Genomic DNA, 25062 nt, shown 5'->3' with positions numbered 1-25062 from the left:
TGCCGGACTGCTCGGCGCCTCAGTAACCACCCGCTCCTCCGCCTGCTCCCTACCCCTCACCGCCTCACTTGCTGTTCTGCTTGTCACCATCTCCTCAGTTCTTGTGGTGAGATGGGCGGTGACAGGGGTCAGGAGGGAGGTGCCGAGTGGGAGGTGAGCGGCTTGGTAGTGGGGTAGCGAGCGGTGTGGCAAGAGGGTCGGCGTGTAGCGCAGCGAGAGAGGCGGGGAGGGCCTGGGGTCTGTGCACCTGACATTCGGGAACAGGGTAGTGAGTGGGAGGCAGCAAGTGGGCGACGGTCAATGGCTGAACAACGAGGACGGCAGCGGTGGGAGGAACGGCGCACGCACCGGCAGACTGAGTGGGTGCCGAGTTCCTGTTCCAGCTCGGTGTCAGGAGTTACAGTGTAAAACTGATCACAATTCTAGCATTGCTGAGTTCTGATGAAATGTCATCGACCTGAAACGTGAACACCCTTTCACTGTCCACACTGCTGCCTACCATGAGGTGTAATTCTTAATTGTTTTCTGGTGTTACGACAGAAACCCAAAAGGAGGGTTGACGCACTCTGGAGGACAAGGAATGCACATAGCGGTTATCTCACTTACCTGTGGAAGGCTCGTTGGTCTAGAGGTATGAGTCGCGCTTCGAGATTTTTTTTAAATGATCATGCTAGAGGTCGTGGCTTCAAATCCCAGATGATACTTCGTATATCACCGCTTGAAATCCAAATTTCTTGGCGAGCGAAAAGGCGGATTTTACTTAAACCGGGGCGAGGTTTCAGAACCTGAGAAGCCATTACAGCGAAATTATCACTGCAAAATACGTGGAGTAAATGAAGGAACTGTTGCTCATGTAATTGGACGGTTAATTTATCCTAATAAGAGAAGTTTAAGAGTTAATTTATCCCAAGAAGAGAATGAGTGTAACTGAAGCTTGAGTTTTCTTACCGTCTCCATGGACACTGTCTGGCCTAGACACTGCCTGGTGTATTTCTTCTATGTTCTCTTTTACCTATAGCCCTCTGAAATAATGGCTGATCTGTTTTGGGTGCCAATGAAAGTCAATATTGGCTGCGTTATATACATGCAGTTACATCATTGGTCTCGCGGTGTGATTCTCGCAATGGGACGTTTCATAAGTGAGAATGTGAGCGGTCTCTGTTTCAAATCTCAAGCGAGCTCTCACGTGATGTTATTTGTCCTGTAAGCCGCTCAGTGCACTTTCGAAAACTCTTTGCGGTCTAGGTGGATCGGTTTGCTTATATTAGCGAACTGAGCCCATCATTGCAGAGAATTCATCAATGAATCACACATGAAGGAAATGAAGACAATTTGAAAAAAAAACAATCGCACTGAATTGTTACCCGAACACGCCAATGACACAAATCCATTTTCTGGATGAATGCATTGGACTGTCGTATTCTTTGAGAGAATTGTAGTCTTCACTAAGAGAATTGTAACCTTCTCTGAGAGAACTGTAATCCTCTCTGAGAGAATTGTCACATTCTCTAAGAGAATTGCAAACTTCACTGATAGAATTGTAGCCTTCACTGAGAGAATTGTAATCTCCCCTGAGAGAATTATAATCTTCACTGAGAGAATTGTAACCCTCTCTGAGAGAATTGAAATCTTCTCTGAGTCAACTGTAATCGTCTCTGAGAGAACTGTAACCTTCTCTGAGAGAATTGCTATCTTCACTGAGAGAATTGTAATCTTCTCTGAGAGAATTGTAATCTTCACTGACAGAATTGTAATCTTCTCTGAGAGAACTGTAATCGTCTCTGAGAGAATTGTAATTTTCTCTCTGAGAGATTTGTAACCTTCTCTGAGGGAATTCTAATCTTCTCTGTGAGAATTGTAATCTTCTCTCTGAGAGATTTGTAACCTTCTCTGAGGGAATTCTAATCTTCTCTGTGAGAATTGTAATCTTCTCTGAGAGAATTGTAATATTCTCTGATGGAACTGTAACTTCTCTGAGACTGCCAGATCTGGTAGCCCCATAGTTTGATTTTGATGTGATCATATTTTGTTTGTATCCTAGGAGTTGCACTGAGCAGAAAGTGAACCATTTCACCTCGATCGATATTTTAGTGTAAAGGTAATAAACAATTTCAGGAGAAGGTATTTGATAGGCTTTGTGTGCTTAACGTTGATTAGGACCAGACATAGGCGAGATGCATCCAGAATACTGAGGGAGGAGAGCAGGAATTGCAGGGACGCAGGCCACAATTTTCCAATATTCCTTAGACTCGGGGTGGTGACAGCAGATTGGAGAATTGCTATTGTTGCATCTATGTTCAAACAAATGTGTAAGGATAAGCCCAGAAACTACAGGGCAGCCAGTTTAACCTGGGTGGTGAGCTACCTTTCAGAAAGTAAAATTCCTGACAACATGAAAATTACCTCGGGAAAATGCACATTAATAAGTAAAAGCAGCATGGATTATGTTATGGTTCCAGCTGAGATTACCCCTGGACAATCCTAAATCCAGAGTGGAACCCAGCTTGATAGATCCTAACTTTTATTTTTTTTGTTTAAATACGTAGAAAGTAGCTACTGAACAGAGTCACAGGAGTCATCTGATCACCTTTTAACAAAAAATAAATAAAACATTTATTCAAAGAGAAAAAATGAACTATCTTCCAAAACTCTTTCACCCACAACTATACCTTTACAGATCTATACAGATTTGTAAGGATAACATAAGGTACAAAAGCTATCTTATACTTTAATTTCCACACTAATTACACAGTCTATTTATCAATAGGCACCCTGTGGTCAGGCATGCCAGACTCTGAAACCAAGTGACAGATGCCAACTTAACCAGATGCAATGGATCTCTCCTCAACTCCCTCCAGGTGCTTTGCAAACCGTGAGCCAACCAGTTTCACTGCACTCCGTCTTTCACACGAGGATTTCCAATCTCTGCGCTCCACACTTCACCTTGGAACCTTTTCCCAAACCAATGCTTTCATTCAGACGCCTTCTGCAAGAATTCAGCTGCAGGATTTAGAACTGTCCTTGCAATGTTCCTCTCCCCTGGGTCACCACATGCATACAAGCTATCTTCCACGCTCTCTCTCTCATCGACTCAGCTGTTAACAGTACGCTTCTGCTTCACCTGCCCATGGCAAAATTTAAAGACCTTCAGTTGTCTCTTTGGGCCTTCTTGACCCTTGCCAATTGTTCTCGCTTTAAATCTGTTTCCTGCAGCTTCTGACTCTTTAACTCTGAAACTTGGAGCCTTTCCCTCTGCCCCTCACTCTTAAATTCATTAACAGGACATTATCCAGGTTCCCATCCTTCCTTTCACCAGAAGGTCTGCTTTGAACTTTCCCTTCTTCCACTTTCCTGGAATTTGGGATTTTTCTTTCGCTTGGGACTAACTATCTGCCCCCTTTTCCAGTCTCTCTTGGCAGCAAGTTTCAAAAACCAACTGAGGTCCGCAGCTTCCTAATCAAAACTGCTGTTTGTCTTCTGCGTGTGTGTCTGTGGGAGGGACCTGCCTCTCAGCTTCCCTGTTGCTAGGCAACAGGCCAAATTGATGTGTTTGCTTAACTTCCTAAGTCGTAAACCTCATTAGAAATGCAAGAACCTTTTTAAAACGAAACTAAAACTCCATTTGACCTTTCTTAACACACATACAGAAATACAAATCAAACTTAAACTTTAAAGCTAAAACTCATTCCTAACAACTACAAATACCAATATAACTTACTTAAACCGCTCTATTTCCTAACAATTTGATAAGAACAAATCGTGTTACTTAACTTTGGTTAATTTTTGATGCAAAAACAAAGAGTTTTGATGAGGGTGAAGCCGTTGATGTGATTTACATGGACTTGCAAAAGGCATTTGATAAAGTGCCGGACAAAAGACTTCTGAGGTAAGATAGAACTCATTGAATAGAAGGGATAGTAGCAGCACAGATACAAAATGAGCTGAGTGACGGTAACCAAAGATTTGTGGTGAACTGTTGCATTTTGGACTGGAGAAAGTTATCTTGTGGAGCTCCCCAGGTCTCTCAGGGACTTGCGGGATATGGGGATCTGGCAGAAAAATAGAGTTGAGGCCCAAGGTCAACCATGATGGCGTTGAATGGCAGAGTAGACGCGATGGGCCATGTGGTCTTCTGCTGTTCCTATTTCTTGTGTTGTTGTGTCCAGTCTTAGGGCTCCTGTTTTTCCAGTTATTTATTAATCATCCAGACCTTGTTGCAACCTCACAATTCCAAAATTTGCCGATGATACAAAAGTTAGAAGCATTGCCAACTGTGAGGAGGACAGAGTAGAACTCCAAAAGGATCTAGATATGTTGATGGAATGGGCGGACAATTACCAGATGAAATTTATTGCCGAGTAACCTAGTGTCGTTCGTTTTGGGAGGAAGAACAGAGAGAGACAACACGAAATAAAGGTTACAATTCTAAAGGGATTGTGGGAACAGAGGGATGTGGGCGCATATGTTCATAAATCATTTATCGTTACAGGACAGGTTGAGAGAATAGCCAGTAAAGCGTAGAACGTCATTGGCTTCATCAATATGGCATAGAGTAAAAAAACAATAAGTTACGTGAAGCCTGTAGAAAACACTGTTTCGATCTCACCTGGAGTATTGTATCTAATTCTGTGCAACACAATTTAGCAAGGTTGTGAAGGCATTAGTGAGATTGCAGAAAAAATTGACAAGACAGATTCCAGGCATGAGGAACTTCATTCACATTGATTGATTGTAGATGTTGGAATATGTTTCATGAAGTGAGGAAGTTTGAGAGGAGATTTGATAGAGGTATTCAAAATCACGAGTGGTCTGGACAGTGTAAATACGGGTTAATTGTTGGATTCATGGAATGATCCAGAACAAGAGGACACAGATTTAAGTTAATTTACAAAATAAGAAATTACAACATAAGGATTTTTTTTTCATGCAGCATGTGTTTAGGATGCGGAATGTATTGCCTGAGTGTGTGGTAGAGGCAGGACAATTGAAGTTTTCAAAAGGGAGTTGGATCTTGATCTGAAAATTAGAATGTGCAGTGTTAGAGGGAAAAGGCTGTGGAGTTCAGTAGGTGAGCTGCTCGTTCAGAAGGTCAGCAGAGTCCAGACGGGCCGAGTGTTCTCATTATGTGCTGTAACATGATTTCAGCATGATTGGCGATTCAGGAGTGGAAATATTATTTATCATCACAGAAACCTGGGTTCGATTGCAATGAATGTATAACTCAATGTCTTCCATAATATTACAAGGAGCAAATTTCAGATACAGATAAATACCCATTTTCTCACTGATCCATCATATATTTGATGAATACAAATCTATCAAACTGAGATTTAAAATTAAAGTGCTGTTTCCCGATGGGATCTCTGAAATTCCAGTCCCCTTTGCTGAGAGAGAAGTTTCCTAATTTCACTCCGGAAAAGTCATGTTTTTTGACTGCGCCCCAACGCCCCCACACCCCTACCCCTCCCCCAATTCCAAAATTCGCGGAAGTTTCTCTCTCTGACACTATCGTCTTAACATGTCGGAAACATTGATAAAATTGCTCATTAATTCGTGAAGAACGGCTTCCTTTGGTAATGGTTTATATGAAGAGGCTGTTCTGTGGTTTATTTTCTGCAATTTAGCAACGCTAGAGGGGAGGCCACACGGTAGAGACTAAGCGATGGCCGCGTGGCCTAATGGATAAGGCGTCTGACTTCGGTGGTGTTGGCTGAGGTTATCAGAAGATTGCAGGTTCGAGTCCTGCCGCGGTCGTTTTATACAGCAATCTGTTTAACTTCCTGAAAACCGCCGTCTCATTCGTCAGCTGAAGGTTCTGCGTTACCTTCCAAACATTTCAGGGCTCTTTCTCACACTCTCTGCTCTTGTTAATTTGTGCATTAATTTCTAACTCATCTTTGTATTTTGTGTAGTTCCGAACAGACCCACAATATCTGATCAGGTTCGTTAAGTTATTGATTTATCCAACTGGAACAAAAATCTTTGCATCAATCGGTTTAATAAAATGCCTTGGGATAATTCCAATTTTCGCATGAATCTGAATTACCTGAATCTGATGTCACTGGACTAACAATACAGAGGACCAGGTTAATCTCTGCGGGCACGGGTCTAAATCCCACCAGAGCAGATTTAAATTAAAATATTTCCTAAATTTGGAATTGAAACCTAGGCTCAGTAATGGCGGCTATGAAACTATCATCGATTGTAGTAAAAACCCACCCGGTTCACGAATGCCCTTTAGGGAAATAAATCATCCACCCTTCCCTTCCCTGCCCTACATGTGACTCCAGACACACAGCAATTTGCTTCACTCGTAACTTCGAGGATAATGTGAGATGCTCAACAAATGCTGAGCTTGCAAAAAGCGCCCATATTCCTTGAAAAAGGAAGGCTGAGGGGTGGTCTCATACAGGTCTTTAAACTTATGAAAGATTTTGGGAGGCTGAATGAAGCAATAATGGAGTAGAGAAGGGACGATAAGCCTGTATCTCGCTCTCACACACAAGACAACGGCTGATGGGTCGTATACAACGTTATAATTACTTAACTGTGCATCGGCGACTCATAAGAGTGTTGGATAAGTTCCATCCGCAATGTCTCCGCGGCACTCTCCAGATTCCATGGGAGCGCTGCCGAATAAACTGGAGTGGCGTTCTTGAAGGTAGCTCATCAATCATTCAGGCCAAACTCCTGAAACATTAACTTGAATGGACTGCACGCTGTGTCCGGATGGTCGAAAAGTGTCGCACCCTCCAGGTCCTGTTTTCTCAATTCTCCAATGGCCAACATTCTAGGGGAGGACAAAGAAAACGCATCAGTGATTCTCTGAAATGTTCATTCAAGCGCTGCAGCATTCATATTAATGACTGCGAGGAGCTTGCTTCTCATCACTCAAAATGACCAAAACTCATCCCACAAGCTGCAGCACACTCTGAGTCACAAGGTCTCAATGATGAGGCAGAACGGCGGCTGAGGAGAAGTGACAGGAAGCAAATCCTGCACTCCGGATCTCACTACCTCTTGGGACATCCTGTCCCATGTGTCCAAAGATCTGTGGACCGAGAATTGACCTGTTCACTCACATGAAGACCCATGGCAGAAACTCACGGCCCTGAGTGGATGTCATCATCGTATCGAGGAACAGACGATAACTATTGGTTGTTACAAAATGCATATAAGAAAAGGTCAACTCCACTCTCCTAGTATTTCTAAAACTGTCCCTTTCCAAATAATGTGAACAAGTCTTCTCGATTGTCTATGATCTGTCAACATCACTATATCAGAATGTGCTGCCATCTACTGGCCGCAACAGAGCGGAAGAAATTCACATTGTCGGTGTCGCGGAAACAGGTCAATGTGAGGAATTTGTGATGTGATGTGATGGGGCAGACATAGGAATGAAAATATGAAATACAATTTAGAAAACATGATTAATTAATTTATTCCCATTGAATCGGCAGCAGTTACAGGCCAACTATCGCCTGGAGCAACTGAGACGATTAGATAAACTGCATTTAAAGGAAGTCTAGGTAAGTCTAGGAGGAGAATGAATTTCAGCGATAAACAGATAATGTTACATGAAGTATTCTAGGTGGAGGATCTTGTCGGGCAGTTTACCTGTTAGAACAAATGGCCCACTTTCAGTGAGGTATATTCTGGGTTGAATGAATCCTGATTTGTAAAGTGTCTCAGGGACTGACAGACACGTAATGAATCCCACACTCAAACTGTGAGTAAAAGACAGAGAGATCCAGATAGAATCATTAACTCAGGCCTGGCACGAGACACTGACTGATACACATTGAATCACACACTCTCACGGTGTACAAGAGACCGAGCGATACAGAATGAATCATACACACAGGCACATCATCAGAAACTGACAGATCCCCGATAAATCCCGAAATCAAATCCCGTCCCACGGACAAAGCGATAAAGAATTAATCCACAGAGACCGACAGAAGGAGAATGAATTCCACACTCAAATCCTGTTCCAGTGACAAAGTGATGCAGAGAGAACCTCACACCCGTACAAGTGGAAAAGTTACAGCAGAGAAGGAGACCATTCGGCCTTTTGTCTGTCCTGAGATTCTTCAACAGGAACTCAGCTATCCCAGTCCCCTGCCCTCTCTCCATAGCCATGTAAACGTTTCTCTTCAGGCAGTTGTCCAGTTCCACTATGAAAGCACCGATTTTAACCTGCCTCTCCCACTTGCCCCAGACAGTGCATTCCCGATCCTTACCACCCACCATGGAAGATGAATCCTCATGTCCCCACTGATTCGTTTAAAACCAGTGCCTTGCACAAAGAGAAGCTATTTCTCACTGACTAATCTGTCTCATTCTGTCGCTGCCTCGCCGTCCTGTACTCCCGACCGTCAGGCATGATTTCTCAGTCTGACCCCATCCCTGCAACATCGTAAAACTTCTTGGCCGACACCTGCTCCTTGTTTGCATGTTCCATCAAATTACTCGATAAATCGGAACGAAGAACTTCCTTAAAGAAGCAGTCATTGGTTTAAATGAAGGGACCGAGTTGTGATTTAATTTCTGGAACTAAGCAGCTTATGGAGGGAGCCCGAGAGTCAAAGAGAGTTACAGAGAGCAGAACAAATCAGGTGAATGGTGAGGAGAGAGAGCGAGCAATTGTGGCTGAGTTTACGATCCCCATTTCTACAAGACAAAAGGGCCTAACATAAAATTTGAGCTAAGCCGATCAAGGGTGATATCAGGAAGGTTTCTTCACACAAAGGACCGTGCAAATCTGCAACCCTCTCCCGCAATATGCTTTTGAACCTGGAGGTCAATCTGAACATTTAGAAACTGCATCTGATAGTTTTTGTTTGTTTGTTTGTTCAGTAATTATTTTAAGGGTTACAAAAACACGGTGAATGGATAAAGTTCAAATACTGAGCTGAATTGGATTGAGCAGAGAACAGTCTCCGTCCGTTTCTATATTCACATCTTCCTGGACCTAACAAATCATCACCCACTCGTTTTTCTTAACAGTCAAAGTTAATTTCTCCTCCCCATCTTCATAACGAAAAACGAAATCTGGAGGGAACTGAAACGAGGCTCATTCCTTTGTTGAGAACATTTTCCTCTCACGATTAACGATTTCCTGTTGAATACTAGAACCCCATCCACCAGTCAGTTACCAGTATCTGCTGCTGACACAGAGAATCCTGTCACCCTTGCATTCTCTATATTCCCCCAGCTGCAAATTCTTCCATCAGCTTTGGGGAATATTAACCATGAAAAATCAGTCTGATGATGATTTTGTTAACAATAACCAAATCCAATCAACCGGGCTTTCCCCTCTCTGTTAAACCTCTTTCTCGGTGGCTGCATATCTTACTGATTGGACACAGGAGTTGATCGTTCATTAGTCCAGTGGCGGACAGACCAACTGAATATTAGAGCAATTTCTGATGTGGTTAAATTTCAAATGTCGTTCATGAAGTTTGTTTTCCTATTGGATCGATTCCTCTGTGAAGCCGGAAGGGGTTTGTTTTTGCTACCAAATGATTGTCTGTTCCAGTATTTCAACGGTGGGTTTTCACACTGCGCATAGACATTTTGGACATGGTGTTGAAACTATATTTCCATCATTAAACACCAGACTGAATATTCAGGGCCTGTGCCAACAGTTCATGGATGCCAAAGTACATGAGTCGATTTGTTAAATGCCGTAGATTAAAGCAAAATACTGCAGCTGCTGCAAAACTGAAACAAAAACAGAAAATGCTGGAAAATCTCAGCAGGTCTAGCAGCATCTGTGGGGAGAGAAGCAGAGTTAACGTTTCAGGTCCGTGTGACACTTCTTCCGAGCTGAAGAGAAGCGCAAACGTGATGACATTTATATTGTATCAGGTGGTTGGGGGCGGGGGGTTGGGGGGTGGAGCTAAATAAAAGGTGTTGATAGTGGTGTAAAGGAAAGAAAGCAGAATGTGATCATTGGAAACAAGGGTAGCATTGAGTGAAAGAACAACATGGAACACGTAACAGGTGACACTTTGGGGGATGGGGTGGGGGTGGGGGCGGTGGTGAGGAATTAAAAAATTAGAAAATGGAATAGAAGGGGGGTAAAAAGCGGATTAAACTGTGGATAAATGAATAAAAATAAAACCAAGTGGATAAAAAGTAAAATAAAATAATTTAGTCAAAAAGGGGACTAATAAAGGGGGTGCGGATTGAGGGGAGAGTTCCTGGTCTAAAGTTGTTGAACTCAAGTTAAGTCCAGAAAGCTGTAAAGTGCCTAATCGCAAGATGAGGTGCTGTTCCTCCAGTTTGCATTGAGCTTCACAGCAGGCCAAGGAGGGTCATGTGGGCATGAGAGCAGGATGGTGTGTTGAAAAGGCAAGCGACAGAAATGTCTGGGTCATGCCTGCAGACAGACAAGAGGTGTTCCGCAAAGCGGTCACACAGTCTGGGTTTGATGTCCCCAATATAGACAAGGCCGCATTGGGAGCAGCGAATGCAGTAGACCAAATTGGAAGAGGTGCAAGTGTAGCCCTGCTTCACCTGAAAGGAATGATCTGGCCCTTTGACAGTGAGGAGGGATGAGGTAAAGGAGCAATTGTTGCACCTTCTTCGATTGCATGGGATGGTGCCATGGGATGGGGATGAGGTGTTGGGAGTGATGGAGGAGTGAACCAGGTTGTCCCCGAGGGAACGGTCCCTCTGGGATGCTGACGGGTTGGGGGGGTGGTGGTCGGGGAGGATGAGGGTAAGGTGGTGGAATCATGATTGAGTTGGACGAAATGGCGGAGGATGATCCTTTGAATATGGAAGTTGGTGGGGTGGAAAGTGAGGACAAGGGGGACCCTATCGTGGTTGTGCAAGGGAGAGGAAGTTGTGAGGGTAAAGACGCGAGAGATGGAAGGGACATGGTTGAGGGCACTGCTAACTACAGTGGGTGGGAAACCTCGGTTAAGGAAGAAAGACGTCATGTCAGAAGCGCCGTTTTGGAAAGTTACCTCATCGGGACACATGCAAAGGCGCTGAAGGAACTGAGAGAATAGGATGGAGCCCTTACAGGAAGCGGGGTGTGAGGAGCTGTAGTCGAGGTAGCTGTGGGGGTCGGTGAGCTTGTATTGAATATTGGTGGGCAGTCTATTACAAGAAATGGAGACAGAGAGGTCAAGGTAGGGAAGGGAAGTATTGGAGATGGACGATGTGAAGGTGATGGAGGGGTGGAAATTGGAAGCAAATTTGATATATTTTTCCAGGTCCGAACAGAGCATGAAGAGTCACCGAAGTGAGTTCACCAGAGTTTGCTGGAAGTTTATCAACATTAATGTACCCATTCAATGCATTTACGTGCTGATTGCCATTACCTTGGCCCTAGAGGTTTTCTTTAGTTTAAACACAGCCTGAGAGTCCCACAGTTTGATTTTCATTTGGCCGGATCAGGGTGCGTTGTCCAAAAGGTTTTTCAAACTTCTTTGCGTTCGAGATGGTGACATTTATTGAAATTAGGAGCATGTTTAAGAGCCCGGGAAATCATTGCAGATAGTATATCACTGCAATACACGTGAAGAAAATGAACGCAAATGTTAAAGAAGGTTTGTCCATGTAACGGGAATCTGGATTGATCCTGATGTTGAAATCAGTCGGTTTCAATCGTGCCTGAAAGAACATAGAAACCGGCAGAACTGGAGTCCCGCAGTTTAATTTGATTTTATCCACACTTTAACTGTATTGTGGTATTTACACTGAGACGAGTTTGAGCCTTTTCTTGTGTTTGAGCAATCCGGTTCAGAGGGAATTAACAATCAGGGATTTGAACAGGAATGAAATAAATTACTCAGCAGAATGTGACTCAGGGACACAGTAGGACAGTAAATGTTGGAGTTGGAGTATCTTTGGACAGAAGGTGTCGGAGTGTCAGCTTCTCGTGACAGAACTGATACCCAAGTTCCGCCGGTAAATCAGCAGGAACTCGATCCAACTCATCCACACAGTCAAGCTGGTGAAACAAAATGACTGGCGGCCTGGCTGTTCCGCAGATCACTCGGCTCGCGGCCTCCTGCAATGTTCCTATGAAGCTCAGGTGCGCTCGAAGAACAGCGCCTCATCTTTCAATTAGACACTTTCCAGCTTTCCAGTGAGATCATTGAGATCAACAATATCGCTCTGGAAAAGTGTCCCCAACCCACCCACCCATTCTCCCTCCCTCCCGCGCCCCATTTTGACTTCGCTTTTCCTGTTTACAGAGGTTATTTCGAGATTCCTTTTCCACGTGTTTTTATTTTCGGATGACAGTTGTTCATCAATCTGCCATTCACTCCTCCTCCAGAAACATCCTTTGTTTCTTTACTTGTTCCATTGATCTTACAGAGAGTTTTCAAGGACACGACGGGCCTCATTTTGTGCTGTTGAAAATCTAAGAGTTTATGTTTCCCTCTCTCTGGCCAAGCAGCATAAACTATTTTCTCATTTTTTAAAACTAATTTCCAACATATCACAGGCTTTCGCTTTTGATTTATTTTCTTGCCTTACATTGACTTACAGCTTATTACAAAACTGACTTTTCCCAGTTCTGGTGAAAGGTCATTGATGTGAGACATGGACCCAGTTTCACATTCCTTGTCAATACCTGAGCTGTGGTGTAACTCTTACATTTTCTGACTTGACAATTGTGATGTGACAGGTTGGTTAAAAGGATTTGGGAGACAATGAAAGTTAACTTTGGTTGATGCAGCGTCCCTGGCTGCCTCGTTGTTCCAGTCTTTAGTGGTATTATTCTCATTTAGGGGTGTTCTTTAAATTAGTTTGCTCGAGTTGTCAGGTTTAATTCCCGGACGAGCCCTCCTGAGATGCTGAAGACATCGGTGCACTTTTCAACCTCAGCGACTCTTCTTCACTCACTCTAAGTTGGACTTTCCATCCCTGCCTGGATCCCTGTGTTAGGCGCAAGTTCAATGTTGATCGTTTTATAAAAACAGTAAAATTCACTCTAATTATAAAACAGGAGTTTTAAAAGTACTACAGCTGAAAATATAGCAATAAAAGCGGGAGAATCCGATCATGTCAGTGATTATTTGTGAAGTGTGATCCTGACGCGAGTGCCCGAGTCTAGAATGACGGGGATCCATGGAGAAGAGAGTGTCTGAGCCCAGAGTTCCGGGTCTCTGTGGAGGGACAGGAGAAGGCCATTCAGTCCCTCCTTCCTGTTCCACCACTCAGTTAGACAATGGCTCATCTGTGTCTTAGCTCCATCCAGCTGCCTTGATTCCATATCCTATTATACTGTTGCCTCGCAAAAATCTATCACTCACGGATTTGGAATTTTATTCATTGAGGCAGCATTTACTGCTTATTAGGGAAGACAGTTTCACACCTCTATCTTTGCGTGAAACAATATTTTTAAAGTCTCTCCTGAATGGCCTGGCTTTGTTGACATTCTGAAATAAAAACAAAGAAGCGGTTGAAAATAACTCGGCAGCTCCGGCAGCATCTGCGGCGAGTGAAACAGAGCCTCCCAGAACTGGCGAAGAAGTCACATTGGAATCGAAACGTTCGCCCTGTTCCAGGTCTGGCAGCATCAGTGGAGAGAGGGACAGAGTTAATGTTTGATTCTTCGCGAGAGATACTGTCAGACCTGATTGCAGAGAGCGGGGCCGGGAAATTATTCTGAATAAAAACAAAAAACTACTGCGGATGCTGGAAGTCCAAAACAAAAACAGAATTACCTGGAAAAACTCAGCAGGTCTGGCAGCATCGGCAGGGAAGAAAAGAGTTGACATTTCGAGTCCTCATGACCCTTCAGCAGAACTGAGTAAAATTAGGAGCAGGGTGAAATATAAGTTGGTTTAAGGTGGGGGGTGGGGGGGAGAGAGAAGTTGGGCGGGGTGTGGTAGTAGGGACAAGCAAGCAGTGATAGGAGCAGATAATCAAAAGATGTCACAGACAAAGGAACAAAGACGTGTCAAAGGTGGTGATATTATCTAAGAGAATGTGCTAATTAAGAATGGATGGCAGGACACTCAAGGTACAGCTCTAGTGGGGGTGCAGTGGAAAGACTGACAGGGCATTACAGGTATATATTTAAAAATAATGGAAATAGGTGGGAAAAGAAAAATCTATATATGGAAAAAACAAAAGGTAGTGGGAAGAAACGGAATGGGGGTGGGAATGGGGGAGGGAGTTCAAGATCTAAAGTTGTTGAAATCAATATTCAGTCCAGAAGGCTGTAAAGTGCCCAGTCGGAAGATGAGGTGCTGTTCCTCCAGTTTGCGTTGGGCTTCACTGCAGCAAGCCAAGGACAGACATGTGGGCAAGAGAGCAGGGTGGAATGTTAAAATGGCAAGCGACAGGGAGGTTTGGGTCTTTCTTGCGGACAGACCGCAGGTGTTCTGCAAAGCGGTCGCCCAGTTTGCGTTTGGTCTCTCCAATGTAGAGGAGACCGCAATGGGAGCAACGAATGCAGTAGACTAAGTTAGGGGAAATGCAAGTGAAATGCTGCTTCACATGAAAGGAGTGCTTGGGCCCTTGGACGGTGAGGAGAGAGGAAGTGAAGGGGCAGGTGTTGCAACTTCTGCGTGGGCATGGGGAGGTGCCATAGGTGGGGGTTGAGGATTAGGGGGTGATGGAGGAGTGGATCAGGGTGTCCCAGAGGGAACGATCCCTACGGAATTCCCTCAGGCGGCGTGAAGGGAAGATGTGTTTGGTGGTGGCATCATGATGGAGTTGGCGGAAATGGCGGAGAATGATCCTTTGAATGTGGAGGCTGGTGGGGTGATAAGTGAGGACGAGGGGAACCCTATCATGTTTCTGGGAGGGAGGAGAAGGCGTGAGGGTGGATGCACGGGAGATGGGCCGGACATGGTTGAGGGCCCTGTCAACGACCGTGGGTGGAAAACCTCGGTTAAGGAAGAAGGAGGACATGTCAGAAGAACTGCTTTTGAAGGTAGCATCATCAGAACAGATGCGACGGAGGCGAAGGAACTGAGAGAATGGGATGGAGTCCTTACAGGAAGCAGGGTGTGGGGAGCTGTAGTCGAGATAGCTGTGGGAGTCGGTAGGCTTGTAATGGATATTGGGGGACAGTCCATCAACAGAAATTGAGACAGAGAGGTCAAGGAAGGGAAGGGAAGTGTCAGAGATGGACCATGTGAAAATGATGGAGGGGTGGAGATTGGAAGCAAAATTAATAAATTTTTCCAGTTTCCGACGAGAGCATGAAGCAGCAGCGAAGTAATCATCGATGTACCAGAGAAAGAGTTGTGGGAGGGGGCCGGAGTAGGACTGGAACAAGGAATGTTCCACATATCCCATAAAGAGACAGGCATAGCTGGGGCCCATGCGGGTACCTATAGCCACACCTTTTATTTGGAGGAAGTGAGAGGAGTTAAAGGAGAAAATGTTCAGGGTGAGAACAAGTTCAGCCAGACGGAGGAGAGTAGTGATGGTTGGGGATTGTTCGGGCCTCTTTTCAAGGAAGAAGCTAAGAGCCCTCAGACCATCCTGGTGGGGGATGGAGGTGTAGCGGGATTGGACGTCCATGGTGAAGAGGAAGCGGTTGGGGCAAGGTAACCTGAAATTGTTGATGTGACGTAAGGTGTCAGAGGAATCACGGATGTAGGTGGGAAGGGACTGGACAAGGGGAGAGAGAAGGGAGTCAAGATAACGAGAAATGAGTTCCGTGGGGCAGGAACAGGCTGACATGATCAGTCTGCTGGGACAGTTCTGTTTGTGGATTTTGGGTAGGAGGTAGAAGCGGGCCGTCTGAGGTTGGGCTACTATCAGGTTGGAAGCTGTGGGAGGAAGATCTCCAGAGGAGATGAGGTCAGTGACAGTCCTGGAAACAATGGCTTGATGTTCAGTGGTCGAGTCATGGTCCAGGTAGAGGTAGGAGGAAGTGTCTGCGAGTTGATGTTCAGTCTCTGCGAGGTAGAGGTCAGTGCGCCAGACAACAACAGCACCACCCTTGTCAGAGGGTTTGATGACAATGTTGGGGTTGGACCTGAGAGAATGGAGTGCAGTAAGTTCAGAGAGACAGGTTAGAATTGGTGAGAGGAGCAGAGAAATTGAGACGACTAATGTCACGCCGACAGTTCTCAATGAAAAGATCAAGACAAGGTAAGAATCCAGAGGGAGGGGTCCAGGTGGAGGGAGATTCCTGGAGGTGGGTGAAAGGATTCGGTGAACGGGGGGAGGACTCCTGCCCAAAGAAGTGAGCATGGAGACGAAGACGGTGGAAGAAGAGTTCATCATCATGCCAAGCCCAAAATTCATTGAGATGAGGGCGTAAGGGTATGAAACTAAGTCCTTTGCTGAGCACTGAACGTTCAGCGTCGGAGAGGGGAAGGTCAGGGGGTATAGTGAATACACGGCCGGGGCTGGGATTGGAAGATGGGGTGGGGACGGAGGGACAGGCAGGGGTGGAGGGTCCTAGATGGGTGTTGGTGTCGATGAACATGGTGAGAGTTATTGCAAAACAGTTTATCAATCAGACACAAAATGCTAAAGATATAGTGTGTTTCGCGGTACTATAAATGCTGACTGTAATTTGAAGAAATGTGCGATGGTGGTATAGTGGTGAGCATAGCTGCCTTCCAAGCAGTTGACCTGGGTTCGATTCGCAGCAGCGGTGCATTTTTTAGCCTTACCCGTGGTCAGACCACAATTCCGGACCCGTGGATTTAATCTCTGTGGTTTCCAAAATGAGATAAAGAACAACAGAAAGAGTGGTGGAATTTCCAACAAGGAAATAAAGGACTAATGAAATGAAATACATCAAACGTTTTCATCACTCACGTTTTTCGAACGTAAAATTCGGGTCTTGGGTGGAAAGACGCCTCACCCCCGCCCTCTCGCATATTTCCGATATGTGGATGATACGTTTGCTATATTTAAATCCGCAGCTGCATGTAACAATTTCCTTACATGTCTTTATGGGCTCCGTCCTGCGCTCAAATTCACTTATGAAATGGAGCAGTCAAAATAACTCCCCTTCCTTGACACACTAGTTGAGAAATCTTCCAGAGGATTCTCTAGCAGGTTTACCGCAAGCCGACCGTCACTGGTCAATATACGCGTTGGGATTCTTACAGTCCCACGCTCTGTAAGATTGGTCTTATCGGCAACTTTGTAAATAGGGCCCGAGCCATTTGCTCACCGTGCAAGCTTGATGCTGAAATCGGGCTCATCAAAGGCATCCTGCAGGGTAATGGCTCCCCTGATCAGATCATTTCGCGCTGTGTATCACACAAGCTCATGACCGGGCCTAAGACCGTTACTTTCCACCCTGAAGTATATTCTCTATCAGTATAAATTGTTGTCTTCCCCTTACATTGGTTTTCTTGGGAGTGTCCTGTTGAATGCAGAAGGAAAAGCTTTGACATGTCTCTTTTTTTCAGCCATTCTCAAATACATTGGCGCTAATGTTCAATTTGAAAACCCGTTTCAGCTCTGCCAGTTTGGCTCAGTCAATCTCCGGCCCATTTCCTCATTGACCTTTGAAAGCTGGTGAAATAGGCTGCTCTCTGATTGGTTATAAAAGCCACCCAATGAGATTCCGAACACATTGACCATTCAGAAGGAGGCCGACTGCATTCCCCAGAAGATAGGGGAAGGTTGAGTGCGGGAGGAATTCTTCATTCGTGGTGTAAGTGTGTGTAAGATTGTAGAAAGACCGGCGGTAGAGCCCAGGACAAAGCCAAAGCCAAAGCCAAGTCTCGCTCCTCCCGGGCTGGACTGCAGCTCCCCGCGGGCCGCGTCCACAGGCTCCTGAGAAAGGGCAGCTATGCTGAGCGTGTGGCTGCTGGAGCGCTCCGCTCTTCCGATTGCAACATTCCCGGCCGCTTTCAGGGGACAGGATCAGAAATCAGCTGTTTCTCTCTGTCCCGATGAAGCCTGTGTGAAGGAGTCGGTTGGTAACCTATGTTATTGCGTTTCCAGTGAGCTGAGATTGGCTCTGTTTTAAATCGCTGCTTTGTTACCGCCGGTTACAGATAAGAGATTGACAAATTTAACCTGTTCCTAAAATAGCGCCAGGATTCTGTGACGCAAAATGCAATATTACAGCTCCTAAAGTGTGAGATTAAAATTGCCTGGAAATTAAGCCGTTCGGCTGTTGTCTTTTTTTCCGTCAAATTGGCGGGCTTTTCGAGTTTGAAAATATAAGCCAATCGGCACTTCCAATTCCTGCTACCTGGCTCTCCGATTGGTTGAAGATTTGGAATGAGAACGGACTGACCAATCAGAGCTAGAGCCTGGCTAAAGCCTCTCAAACCTTTCACAATGGTTAATTATAGAAGTTAGACTGACGGAATCCGTATCTTTCACCCCACCTGTACTTGAGTCCTAAAATATACTTTTTTCCAACAGGCAAATAATTGAAGGAACCAGAATAAATATGGTGTTTCCTCCAGCCAAGCTAGAATGAAGATTCCCGCCTGCTCCTCCCACACAGTACGTATATTATCACTGACAGAGCGCAGAGACACATACAGGTCATCAATTTCACTATCCGAGACAGCAGAAATAATTCCAGAGTCACACTTTCCATCCATCAATCAAACTGTGCAGGAGAGATAGATGTTGTTTCCATGTTACCTCGACTCAGTACCACAGACGGGTAGTCCACATTCTCACCCACGATCCAATTTTCACCAGGTCAATTCCACAATAGTACAGCCTCAGCTACAAACTAAATGTCAAATAAAACTGATCCATGTTTCCAGTTTCAAGTTTACAGGCTTAACCTTAATAATGTACACTGAGATCCATGTTTGCAGCAGTCCAATATTTGCACACATCACTAGTTTATAAATTGCAGTATTAATTCCCACATTGTGTCCTGACACATACATTAGATGCAAATCCAAATCTCAATTACATTATCAGTTTGAGATATTCTGAAAGTGAGTATAACCTGAGATCCAAACTCAGATTCTAGTTAAAACTCACCCTGATTATGAAACTAGGATACAAAATTAATTTGATGACTATGGATTGAGCTATAAACTCCATGCTAATTCTAAATCCTCACACAGTGTCAAATTAAAGATACTTTACCAATTCAGGACTGAGCTCCATTTTGCATTTGTGTGGAAAGTCTGACTCAGAATCAGACTGAATGCCACATATCAAATTGTTTCGTACAAGCTGGAGTTACACTTGCGGACCAATCCAGGATCAGATTGAAGGATACATTATCTTTCACAATTGTGTTCACAGTGACAAAGGTTTAATACTCAGCCAAAGCTGACACACATTGTTTTCTTTAAACCTACCATATCAGTGGCTTGTTGTTCTGCTGGAAATGTATGTGGAATGAATCAAAACATATAATTAGTCCCAGAGACTGAAGGTTATATAATGAATCCCACACTCACACAGAAGCAGAGAATAATTCTCAAGCACATTTTCAGTGCCAGATGTTGAAAGATACAGGCTGTTCACTGCACTCACTCACAATAGCTGAATCTGAGTGATACTAAAGAAATATGACACACCAATTGTACCACTGAGAGATTTAGAAAGAGTCCAAGCATCACATAGAGTAACAGATGCTGACGGATACAAATGGAAGACCACACACTAACACACACACACTGTAAATTCCACTTTCACATACAATATCGATGATTAAAAAACACCAATTGAATCTCACAATTTTTTATAATACCAAAGTTTGACAGACATAAAATTAATCCCACTGACAGATACAGAATGAATCTCATGCACACAAACACAACCAAGTGATGAAAGAAACATATGAATCCCACACTTCCTTTACAATATCACAGATACAGAGTGCCATTGACAAATCTGCTTTGAATGCTACACTCACACACGTTACGAGAGTCTGACATGTATGTAATGGATAAAGAATGGATACTACACTCAAAATTCTGACTTGGAAATATATTGCTGTTCCTTCACTGTCGCTGGGTCAAAATCCTGGAACTCCCTTCTGAATAGTACTGAGGATGTACCTGCACCACATGCACTGCAGTGGTTCAAGAAGGTATCTCACCACCACCTTCTCAAGGGCAACTAAGGATGGACAATAACTGCTGGCATAGCCAGCGAAGCCAACATCCCACGAATGAATAAAAAAAGGGCACCAAAGACTTCAGATTCAGAATGATTTCCATGTTCACATACAGAAGTACTGTCTGATAGAGTTAAACACACACACACACCATTAAGAGATTCAGAATGAGTCCCTAACTCATTTGCATTACCAGAAAGTGACTGAGCATAAAACACTTCCACACCTACAGTTCAACTGGCAAGTCAAAAAGTGTCCAGACACTCACACAATACCAGAAAATGCAATATGCAGTCTGAATATGACACAGGTATATTGTACCAGAGAATGAGAGACACAGAATGACTCCAACACTCACTTTCAGCACCAGAAGCTGACTGATAGAGCAAAATCCTTCCACACATACAGTTCCACTGACAGTTTCACAATGTAACCCACCTCTCTCAGTCTCAGAAAACAATGATACAGATAGGAATGGAATATAACACAAATGTGCTGTCCAAGAGAGTGACTGTCAGGATAAATTCAAACACATTGGCAGTTCCACTGACAATGTCTCCACACTTACATACAGTAACCAAGACTGACAGCTTCAGAATGTCTCTCAGTTACATACAGTACCAGTAAGTGACATAGATATTGAATCCCACGTTCACAGAATTGGCCAGAAAAGGGCAGTGAAGAATGTATCTCACTCTCAAATACAAAACAACAATCTGACGGTTTCAGCACAACTTCTGTTTGGTATAACAAAGTATTATGAAATGTCATCTCCACCGTTAGTAATTCCAGATATCCCCCTTCGCTGTCCAATAAAATGTGAACGGTTCTTGTCTGTTCTGTCGCTCTCTGAGTGTGCTGACATCTACTGGCCAGAGCTGAGAAGTGCAACAGAGCGGAACTTTTTTAAAAATTCAATGGATATGAGATTCGCTGGCTCGGCCATCATATTTATACAACCGGGAACACGTTTGTACTGCAGGGAAGAATTTTACACAACAACAAAGAACATTTCTCAACACCAGAGAGCACAATTCCACAGCAGGAAATGTATTCTAAACATGTGAAACACTTTAAAACCATAGTGGAACAGTAGATATTAAAGGACAAGCAGCAGAGTGGCGCAGCGGAAGCGTGCTGGGCCCATAACCCAGAGGTCGATAGATCGAAACCATCCTCTGCTATTTACATTCTCATTAATGCCAAAAGGGAGTATTTTCTGTTGCCCACAATCATGTCTGTTATTTGCATCAGTTTCTTGCTTCCAGTGCAAAAATTCAATCTTCAACAAATCTCTGGTATGGTGTTTATTCACAGATGGATACAAACTGTAAATGCTGCAAACGTATCGCAGCCAATGCATTCCCCTTTCCCTCAGCCCATTCCTCCCAAAGAACTGGCACAGGCACAATGTCCTGAGTGGCCACCTCCTCTTCACTATCACTGTTTCATTATCTGAATGGAAAAAAAACATCCTCTTAGATGGAAACAATATCGTGAAAGTCATATTTTTTAAAGTTAATTCACGGGATGTTGGCTTCGCTGACTGGGCCGGAATTATTTGCCCATCCCGAGTTGCCCTTGAGAAGGTGGTGGTGGGCTGATTTCTTGAACCGCTGCATTCCGTGTGGTGTAGGTACACCCACAGTGCTGTTAGGAAGGAAGTTCCAGGATTTTAACCCAGCGACAGTGATGGAACGGCGATATATTTACAAGTCAGGGTGATGAGTGACTCGGAGGGGAACTTAGCCGCAGGTTTTCCGATCTATAGGACACCCTGCAGTAATTCGCCATCTTTATTTGAACAGCAGCGTCCTCCCTGTGACATGAACCACCGAGAAGGACAAAACTATCAGCATAGCGGAGACAGCATCGCACCAAATACACAGTTCATCATTATCTGGACAGTAATTGTTATTCCTTCTTAATCACTGGTTTAATTTATGGAATTCCGTCCCCATGATTAATAATATTAACCATAATAATAAGTAACCATAATTATCATAAACATTTCATTCCTTCAGGATTGTATTAAATGCAGATTACAGTAAATTATTATTTGAGTGCCTCTGATTGTTTCCTGTCTTGTTTTACCTGTTAATGCTGATGGGAATTTAACGTGCTCAGTTTACCACTCATTCCGTCCTTATTGGCCCTACTTGAGGTGATAACCAGCATGTATGTGACCTTTCTGCTCGAACTGAATGTCTGTCTCTCACATATTTTGGTCACTCATTGCCAGATGCTCATTCACTATCATATAGTTACGTCATTCGAAACTCCAATGAGTCTAGATCCAACCTGATCAACCCTTCCTCATTAGAAAACCCCCTCAGTCGAGGGAATATCCCAGTCACCTTTCTTGGGAACTGTCTTCAATGCAAGTAATGTCCATCCTTCAGTAATCAGACCAAATCAGCACCCATTATTCTAGGTTTCGTCTCGCCAATGCCCTGTACAGTTGCAGCAAGGGTTCTCCGCTTTTCTATTCCAGTCCCCTTGCAATTAAGACCAACATTCCGCATGCCCCCCTAAGTATTTGATGCACCTGCATGCTAACTTTTTTTCAATGATTCTTATACAGTGGCACCCATATCCATCTGTACTGCAGCATTCTGCAATGTCATCTAAACATTTTTTGTAATTCTTGTACAAGGATCCCTCTGTACCACAGGATTCTGCAGTCTCTCTCCATGTAAGTAATATTCCTCTCTCCTATGCTTCTTGCAGAAGTGGGCAACCTGTCATTTTACTACATTGTACTACATCTGCCATTTTATCCCCACTCACTTGAACATCTACATATCTATGCAGACTCTCTGTATCCACCTTACAACATGATTTGATTCCTATAATTGCGTCGTCAACAACTTTTGCTACAATACAGTGGATCCCATCATTCAAATCATTAACATCGATCATAAATAGTAGAGGCCCCAACACTGAACTCTGTATCTGTCTACTAGTTATAGTTTGCCAACCTCAAAATGACCCATTTATCCTGACCCTCTGTTTCCTGTTAGTTAGCCAGTTCTCAATCCATGGTAATATATGAACCATAACAACATGTACTCTTATCTTGTGTCGTGACATTTTATGTGGCACCTTATAGAATGTCTTTTGGAATGCAACTGGCTCCCCTTTATCATCCCTGCTGCTTACATTCTGGAGGAGCTCTAAAACAATAATCTAACATGATTTCCCTATCTATATCCCCTTCTTAGAATCTTTGAATTACACTCACCATTTGCCTTCACACTTGACGATAGTACATTAATTTCCCTCATCCAAACCTTCCTGGAACTTGGTGATGGACTGCTTCAGTATCCAAAGAGACGTGAATGGTGCTGAACTTTGTGCAGTCATCGGGTTTCTGACCTTATTTTGGAAGGATGGTCATTGATGAAGCAGCTGAAGATTGTTGGGCCGAGGACACTACCCTGAGGAACTCCTGCAATGATGTCCTGGAGCTGAGATGATTGACCTCCAGCAACCACAACCATCTTCCTCTGTGGTAGGTATGACTCCAAGCAGCAGAGAGTTTTCCCCATGATTATCATTGAGTCCAGTTATCACACTGGCACTTACTGTTATACTTACCCTGATTGACTTTTTTAAAAAATTCTCATCTCCTAGTTTCAATCAATGTCCAAGTTTAGAAAGAGAAAAACAGAGAAATCGGCACAAACTAACCAGTTACCTCCTTTCCTGTGATATCAAGCATTGAATATCTTGAACATGTCCGGTTTGCTCCAGCCCCTTCCTCTCAGCTCTTTATCCCCCACCACTCTCACTCTTCTCTCCTTCTCTCTCCTTCGCGGCTGCTCTCGGGCAGCTCTGCCGCTGTTCTTTCTCCACCCTCCGGTCTCACTCAGCTTTCACTCTCAGCTCCTCCGGCATAGTCCCAAGTTTCTGACTGTTTAGGAAATTCTCGGATCTTTCTTTAGTTCAAGGTGGATGACCTCACTCTTCCCAGTGTTGACCACCGCCGGCCACAGCTTTATTCTCTCACTGAATCTGTCAATGACCCTTTGAAAATTGCTGCTCCCACAGACGCTACTAACCATGTCACCAACCTATTGTTATCAGCAAACTTGAATATAGGCTGGAAGTTATTAAAATTTACAATAAAACAGAAAATGCTGTAAAAACTCAGCAGCCCTGGCAGCATCTGTGCAGAGAGAAACAGAGTTAACGTTTGAGTCCGTATGACTCTTCTTCAGAGCTCGCCACTACTTTACCCTTTCTGTCCCTTATTCAATTTTGTATCCATGCTGTCGCTGCCCCTTTAATCCCAGCTGCTGGAATTTTGCCAAGTTCATTATGTGGGACTTTTTCAAATCCCTTTGGAAGTCCAGACACACATCATCATCCTCGCTCCCCTGGTCAATGTTCTCTGACACGTCATCAAAGAGCTTTATTAAGTATTTCAGTGCTGGTTTTCTGTTAACCAATCTGTGCTGGTTATCATTTATCATCTCATGTTCTACCGAGCGACAATGAATTTTGTTCTGGATTATTGTCTTTAAACGTTTCCCCACCACCGGCATGAGACTAACTGCTCTGTAGTTACTGGGTTTATCCCTCTCCATTTTAAACACGGATGTAACATGAACAACCTGCAGTCGTCTGGCTTCACTCCCATATCCAAGGAGGATTGAAAAATTGTGGCTCGAATCCCCGCTATTTCCACCCTTCATTCCCTCAGTAATCCAAGGTGTATCCGATGCGGATTGAGCAGCTTTTCTACTGTGAGCGGTGCCAGTCTTGTGATAGCTTCCACTTCATCTATTTTCATCCTATCCAATTTCCCCACGAATGACATTAGCAGCATCCGCTTATTTTGTGATGACAGGTTTAGTGCAAAGTTTACGAGGCGAATACCAGGGATGGGCCGGTTGTCTTATGAGGTGAGGTTGAAAAGGTTAGGCTTGTATCGCCTGGAGTTCAGGAGAGTAAGAGGCAACTAGATTCAAACCTTTAAGATCCTGAGGGTCTTGACAGGGTGGAGGTGGCGAGCACGTTTCCTCTTGTAGCAAAATCTGGAACTAGGG

General features: G+C 44.1%; 1 non-coding gene across 1 annotated transcript; it reads left to right on the top strand.

The window, feature by feature from the left end:
- The first annotated feature begins 5664 nt into the window (after nt 1-5664).
- On the top strand, nt 5665-5754 carry trnar-ucg (transfer RNA arginine (anticodon UCG)). Its single transcript is given in 2 exon segments — nt 5665-5701; nt 5719-5754. It is a non-coding gene; the product is annotated as a tRNA-Arg (tRNA).
- Nucleotides 5755-25062: the final 19308 nt, after the last annotated feature.

The sequence above is a fragment of the Cetorhinus maximus genome, chromosome 31 (genome assembly GCF_964194155.1).
Source record: "Cetorhinus maximus chromosome 31, sCetMax3.hap1.1, whole genome shotgun sequence".
Classification (NCBI taxonomy): domain Eukaryota; kingdom Metazoa; phylum Chordata; class Chondrichthyes; order Lamniformes; family Cetorhinidae; genus Cetorhinus; species Cetorhinus maximus.
The sequence above is the reverse complement of the archived record's forward strand: the minus strand, read 5'-3'. Positions and strand labels throughout refer to the sequence as shown.